The sequence below is a fragment of the Aedes albopictus genome, chromosome 2 (genome assembly GCF_035046485.1).
Source record: "Aedes albopictus strain Foshan chromosome 2, AalbF5, whole genome shotgun sequence".
In the NCBI taxonomy this organism is placed as follows: domain Eukaryota; kingdom Metazoa; phylum Arthropoda; class Insecta; order Diptera; family Culicidae; genus Aedes; species Aedes albopictus.
Window position 1 is genome coordinate 258642115 of NC_085137.1, and position 7850 is coordinate 258649964.

Here is a 7850-nt window from a genome sequence, read left to right on the forward strand (position 1 = left end):
AGGAATGTCGTAGTGACAACTGAGATTTTCATCGTTGACATGTTAGATTAGATGTCAAAAGATGAGAACGTGAAAGTGATGTGATGAATGATAGTCTAGCAAATTGCACTTGTGAATCTAAACAATCCTTTTTTCTTAGCTTTCAATATTTCTAAAAAGTAAGTACACATGAATTAGATGCATTTGAGGAAACCAATCCTAATGAACTTCGAATAGCTGGAAACTAGACTACAAAGATTGTATTTCTCTCGTCAGTTGAGCTTCGATTATACAGGGTGATTGGTTCCGGGTTTTGGATATTTTCAGGGCCGATAGGTCTTGATGAGAGATGAAAAAGTTCTCATGGAACATAGGGTCGGAAATCACTGCTAGGTAAGTTAATCACATTTTAAGTTTTTTAATTCTGCTTATCTTTGAAGTCCTGTATGTATCTACTAAACTATCATTCGTACAAACTTTCTCAGCGCACGAATTGAAAGCTAATAACTTCTACTTTCTTAGTCTCTAACGAACAAGTTGGACATTTTAGAAGATATTGAGGATTATTAAAGAACATTGTTGACTTTTAGGAGATATTGGAGATTTTTTTAAGGAACGTTGGGATTTTTTGGAGATCTTGGGGAGGGTTAAGAGAACTTAGGAATTATGGGGGTCTTCTTGGGGAATGATGCCTTTGGCGAATCTTACGAACAAGTTGGACATATTAGGAGAAATTGGGGATTTTTAAAGAACATTGGGGATTTTTAGGAGATATTGGGGGGGAGTAAAGGGAACATAGGAATCATGGAGGTCTTCTTGGGAAATGATGCCTTTGGCGAATCTACCGAACAAGTTGGACATATTAGGAGAAAATGGGGATTTTTAAAGAACATTGGGGATTTCAAGGAGATATTGGAGAGAATAAAGGGAACATAGGAATCATGGAGGTCTTCTTGGGAAATGCTGCCTTTGGGGAATCTGCCTTGGGTTTTTTTTAATATTAAATTTTCAACTATGGTCGAATTTTTGCTCCATCTTACTCTAATATGTTAAGTTTTTCTCTGTTATGCAGGCCAAACGTACTCACACAGACAAACAGACTTAACTTTTAGAGGAAATCATCAAAAGCTATTGCCCAGTGTCTTTTTCATGAGCATAGATTTCGATTTGGCGTGGGTCTAACACGAACACCACTACACGCTAAGGCCGCTCAGCACTAAACTGCATAATTTCCAGACTACACCAAAAATGTGTAACCCTTGCACTTTCACAAAATCAGCTCCTGCGTCCACAAAATCGTGAAATTCGCAAAAAAGTTTGTACGGCAATCTAACTAGGTTTAATAGTGACCTTGGTGACCAAAAAAAAAATATCGACATTTTGCATCTAGAAGAGTGTACGAGCTGTTTTTGAGAATGTGTAACTGCTACACATTTTTGTGTGGTCTGGAAATAATGCATTTATGAGTAGTGCTGAGCAGTTTTAGCGTGTACACAAATTGGCTGTAATTTTCATTTGCATCATTCAGCAACGTGTACACTGGCAAACGTCAAAGCAAACTCTAGTGCATTTGGTGGAAGGATCGCGCAAATGAAATGAAATTTGAATTGATCGTTAAATGCATGTGCATGGGGTCTCCAGTTAGCCTAGTGGTTAAGGCTATAGATTGCCAATCCGGAGATGGCGGGTTCGATTCCCGTTCCGGTCGGGAAAATTTTCTCGACTCCCTGGGCATAGTGTATCATTGTACTTGCCTCACATATACAAATTCATGCAATAATGGCAGGTAAAGAAAGCCCTTCAATTAATAACTGTGGAAGTGCTCAAAGAACACTAAGTTGAAACGAGGCTAGCCAAGTCCTAGTGGGGACGTCGAGCTACAAAAAAGAAGAAGAAGAAAAAGAAGAAGAAGAAGAAGAAGAGGAAGAAGATTGCATGTGCCAAGCCGTCTGGAAGAGTGTTACGTCTGTTTGTCTGTGGTACTCATTTGCATAGGGTATCCATTATGTCCCTAATCCCCCTATTTATGTGCATTGTGTCATAGAAAATGGCTGGTATTTTTAAATCTTTGTACTTTGTACAGACCAAGTTCTAGTGGCAACGAAGAGACGAGTAGAAGAAAAGGAAGGAGAAAATAATAAAAAGAAGATGATAAGGGAAAAGAAGAAGATTGAGAAAGACCAAACAAAGCTGAAACGTCGGGTTCGTCGGACATTAAAAATAATGCTTCAACTAGATGTTTAATGAAATACATATGACATGCCTGTTCGTGTTATGGAGCAATAGACACTACTTATTATTAGACTTAACCAGCCAATCTACGTATTTGTGGATTTGTTGAACGGTAGATGATAAAAAAATGTGATGTTTGCTCGTTGAAGGCAGAAACAATAAATTTATATGCCGCACCAGTCCATGCATAAATCATGAACAAATCGCCAGACAATCGTGCAGTGCGATCCTAATCAGGCGCGATGCATGGAAACCGGCCAATTTTTCATTTGAAATCGGCTAAAAGCGAACAAAAAGTCACAAATCATGTTGGAAATCCACGCCGAAACGCAAACGTTGAGCCGACAACTCAAAAGGTTATTAATTATTCAATTAAATACTCATTTTGTTGTTGGCTGGGATCGTTTACCGACAGCGATTTATTTTTTCCTGTCTTTCGATGCTGTTTGCCGGTTCGTGATCCGTGATGACTACATGCCGCGAACATCATGCTCCGTGTGCCATCAGCTGAGCTGCCAGCACTAGCGTCGGTATTCGTTGTCCAGTGGCTGGCTGTGCCGTTGCGCTTCTACATCGAGATTTAATTTTACGCGAATGCTTCTTTGATTCGTATCGCATGTTGTGCGGATCTTCTTGATATTCTTGTTTGTTTACGCTTGTTGACCGAAGCGCAACCGAAAGGTAAAGCTAACACGCAAAACGGAGCTCAATATGCAGGATTTTTCATCATCATTTTCTTTCTGCCTGAAAATTGTATGAACATAAGCACTGCGTCTATTCGTCTGGCCGGAACAGTAGGGTGGGGCTTATTTTGAAACTTGGATGACCGGTGCCGGATTTATACGAAAACCCAGTAGGGTACGTCGGTTGGCCAAATGAGACATTTTTTGTTGTTTTTTTACAGATCTTATGGAACAATAGGTTTTAAAATCTGAATCATAAAGTATTCATATCTTTAGATACTTTAAGGACATTTGGAGCTATAGTGGCCTGTTTCAGATTCCGAGGTACCGTAATATGGGGTAACTTTGATAGTTTTTCTGCACGCAGTGAATGTAGGAATCAAATCATCAACCGCGTATTTTTTTTTTTTTGGTTTTTACTGTACATCAACATACTATTATGTGTTGCGCATTTTGAGTTCTCTTTTTGAATTGTGTTAGAAATTGACATTACATTTAGGTGTTTACCGATTTCCGTCCCAATTTTCAAAATTGATTCCAATTCGTAAAAACACGCTTCGTTGAGAGTGAGAGATTTAAGACCATATTTAGATTCTGCAATGATCGATCTACCGAGAATAAACCATTAATTGAAAAAAAAAAATAGCCAACACTTTGTTGTAGAGCGAATTGTTTTAAGGCAGTCTCCTTTGGCCAACCGACGTACCCCATTGAGTTTTCGTATAAATCTGAACCGGTCATCCAACTTGACCAACCGGTAAATTCCATGAAACAGTCGCAGCCCAAACATTCTGAAAAAAAAATATAGGAAACACTTCTGGTATTTTTCGGCTTTCAGTCACAGAAAAGCGTTGATTATTTTAGATCATTACCAACTTTTCGAACCTGTGGTTGGGATCTCCATCAGGGCTCGATGTGAATCAACTTGTTCGAGATTCGTGTTAATCGGCAGAATGTCGCTTTTTGTATTGCACTGCGCTTGCTTTATTGGACCCTAGCACCTCGATTGAAATGGTGGGTGGTTACACAGTTCACAACACTTTGCACTATAGGAACACTTCTGTTCGTGCTGGCTGGGGTTGGAGTTATTGGATGGACAGTAATTCCATCCCGGCCAGCACGAACAGAAGTGCTCTCAAAGTGCCACTATCGAGCGGCTGCGGAACGTAGAGGTGGCTCAAGACTACGCGCAACAGTTAACAGTGGTCCTACCAAAGGAAGAGCAGTTTGGTGCAGATAGGTACACTTGAAGATGGCTGGAGGACATCCAATCCGCCATAGGTAGTTGTGTCTAAAACCGTAATTAACAAAATAAAATACCCATCTAAGCGGTACCCACCATATGAAAGATATAGTATCCTCTGAAATTTTGGAAATATTTCATCGATCGTGGCCATCAACCTGTCCCTCATATTCGTATTCGAGTATTCTTGCTGAAAATTTGAGAACATTTTATCTACGAAATCAAAAGTTAACGTGAATTGAATTTATAATCCAAATTCATAGGTTTTTACAGTATTTACAGCAAATAGTTACTATTTACTACAAATAGCCAAAGTCAATTCAAATGCCCGCTGTTATAGTCAATCACAGCATTTAACAGCTGATTGAATTAGGATTAAGATGTCTGAAGCGTACGATATCTCTCCCATGTTTCTGAAAAATTGCTATGAACGCTCTCAATAGCTTGCTCTCCGAACACACCAAGAGATTTTCCAGTATGTATCATCTTAGACCAGCAACTGGAACTGCAATATCCGAAACCTTGAGACATTCGGCAAATTAAGGGTCTCTCCCCAAGTAACCAGTAAGCATTTAAAATAGCATTCCTTCAGCATTATAGTAGCCTTTACGACAAGGCGTTTAATGCTAATTAGCCGTATATGCGCCTATAGTGCTACTACACAGCAGGTTTTGGCAAAATAACGGGCTATCTTAGTGCTATCCCTTCAGGAACGTCGTGATGAAATGTCAAAGAAGCGTAACGCCTCGTCGAGCAAAAAAAAAACAAAAATAGATTGACGTCTGCTTCTCGTTCTCTCAGCCTGCTTCCCCGCTTCATCGTCCTTCCATATTTCAGCCGGTGCTAGGTGGTACTTTTTTTGGCTGATTTTTGTAGTGATATAGGTTTGAACTTACGATCCGGAGATTGATTAATCATATCTGCTTCGGATTCTGTTGCTTCTGATCCACGATGCTAAAGCTGTCCCGGTGGCGTGCGATGATTTAATCGCCAATATAAAGAATGATTCGTTAACAGCTTCAGATTCATCATCCAAAACTTGTTTTCATTGAGATATTTCATTGTGGTAGGGCATTACGATCCCTTCTTTAAAATATCTGTGGAATATGATTGTTTCTTCCCTCTTTCAAACAATCCTATGATCCACCAAAGCATACACCTATTCGGCACATATTTTCCGACGAAATGATAAATAATTGGTGATTTTTTGATGGACAAGTTCCCAATCCAATCCAGCTGCAGTTAATGTTTTCTTTGGATGAGTAGGGGAAAATGAAGAAACAAATAAGATGCACAAATTTGTAAACAGAAGCAGAGGCTCTGTAAGAGAGAGACAAAATGTGTTGTCAAATGCGTAACATATCTCCCTACCTTTTTGCTCCTAGCATTTAAAGAGCAGTTGAAAAGCATTCTGTATGCTCCGAATTGAAACCACTTCAAGCATTTGAAATGCTAATTAACAGCCGCAAGCTTTTGAGCAGCACAGCTTATGCTAACTCAAGGCAGCTTTGCATTCGAACTGCTTATGTAGGGCAGCTAGCAGTTTAAATGCGTAATACGGGCTGATACACGGCTTATTCAAATGCTTAGTGGTTACCTGGGTCATATCGTTCCAAACCAAGCCTTCAACGTGGTATAGTCTGGATCCAATTTATCTATGAAACACGCTCTGGCTTTGTAGAGTTTTAATGCATGAAATATAAATATTATAAAATCTATATATATAAAAATGAATTTCTGTCTGTCTGTCTGTCTGTCTGTCTGTCTGTCTATCTGTCTGTCTGTCTGTCTGTCTGTCTGTCTGTCTGACCGCTATGGATTCGAAAACTACTGGACCGATCAGTGTGAAACTTTGTATGTGGGTACTTTTGGGGCCGGGGAAGGTTCTTAGCTTGGTGCGGGACCTCTCCGGTCTCTGGAACGAGAGGCTCCCATACAGATGACTTCGCCGGGGACGTCCCTATGAAGCTGCATTTCAAAAAACACAGTAGGCAGGCAGAACGACGTTTGCCGGGACAGCTAGTACATATATAAAAATGCAGTGGCATACGTGGGACCGCGCATAACTTGTGAACGGATGGTCCGATTTGGGTCGTCTAAGTTTTGTTCCGTTAGTTTTCACCCAAGGAAGGTTTATGAGCCAAAAAACACTAAGAAATAAAGAGTTTTTGAAAATCGATTTTTTATACATTTTGCACGGGGGAACTTGGACTTGAAACGTCAAAAAAAAAAACGCAGTAGGCAAGGCAAAGTTCGCCGGGTACAGCTAGTAGTTAATTAAACGCATACATTTAAAAGTTCGTGTAGATTACCCGAGCAAAGTCCAACAACAAAATTATAGCAAATTGAAAACATGATTTGTATTCAGAAAAATTTGCCGTACGGTAAAGATCTGGTCCGTTGTCGACCGGCCGTCGATGAAGCTCTTTTGTTTTAGGTGACAGACGACGGAAGATGATCTGGGATAGCACTTTGTAAGCAGCTGTTCGGTTTCCCAGATCCTGACTATCAGCCGATGCAGACAGGTGGCCAACTTTTCTGGGCCCATCTTGATGAGTTCAGCTGCGATACCATCCTTACCAGCTGCTTTGTTGGTTTTGAGCTGGTGAATGGCATCCTTAACTTCCCTCAGCGTGGGAGTTGGTTCATTTCCGTCCTCCGATGCACTGGCGTCTTCGTTTCCTCCGTTGCCGTGGGCTCCCGTGCCTACGTTCTCCACGCCGTTCAGGTGCTGATTGAAGTGCTGCTTCCACCTTTCGATCACCTCACGTCCGTCCGTCAAGAGACCTCCGTCTTTATCCCTGCATATTTCGGCTCGCGGCACGAAGCCGTTGCGGGATGCGTTGAGCTTCTGATAGAACTTCCGTGTTTCTTGGGAACGGCACAGCAGTTCCATTTCTTCACACTCCGCTTCTTCCAGGCGGCGCTTTTTCTCCCGAAATAGGCGGGTTTGCTATTTCCGCTTCTGTTTGTAACGTTCCACGTTCTGTCGAGTCCTTTGCTGCAGCATTACCGCCCTCGCTGCATTCTTCTCCTTCAAAACCGTTCTGCACTCTTCGTCGAACCTTTCTTTCCTTCGATTCCGTTCCACGTACCCGATGGTGCTCTCTGCTGCGTCGTTGATGGCTGCTTTCACTGTACTCCAGCAGTCCTCTAGAGGGGCCTCATCGAGCTCGCCCTCGTCTGGCAACGCGGCCTCGAGATTCTGCGCGTATGCTGAGGCGACATCCGGTTGCTTCAGTCGCTCTAGGTTGTACCGTGGCGGTCGCCGGTATCGTACATTGTTGATGACGGAGAGTTTTGGGCTAAGTTTGACCATCAAAAAAATTCCTTAGGTACAAGATATGAAAATTTGTAAAATTTTGAGACATATTATTTTGTGCCATATGTGCATTCCAATTGTCCAACACCAAGCTTCCATATGCTGGATAACATAAAACATAAATTCATTTCTCAATATTTTAATATTTAACTCTTTTCGAATGGTTCATTTTTCTATTTTATGACTAAGGTCACTTTGGCAGTGAAAATGTCATTGAAATTCAAAAGCTGGTATACTTTCAATCAAGGATCATAAAAGTACAATACATTAACTTTGTAGGGGGGGTGGGGGTAAGACGGACCGGCTGGGTAAGACGGACCACCGACTAGTTCTGGCACTTAAGAGCTGAAATTTGACTTTCTTTTACGATGAACTCAATCTTCTTATCAGA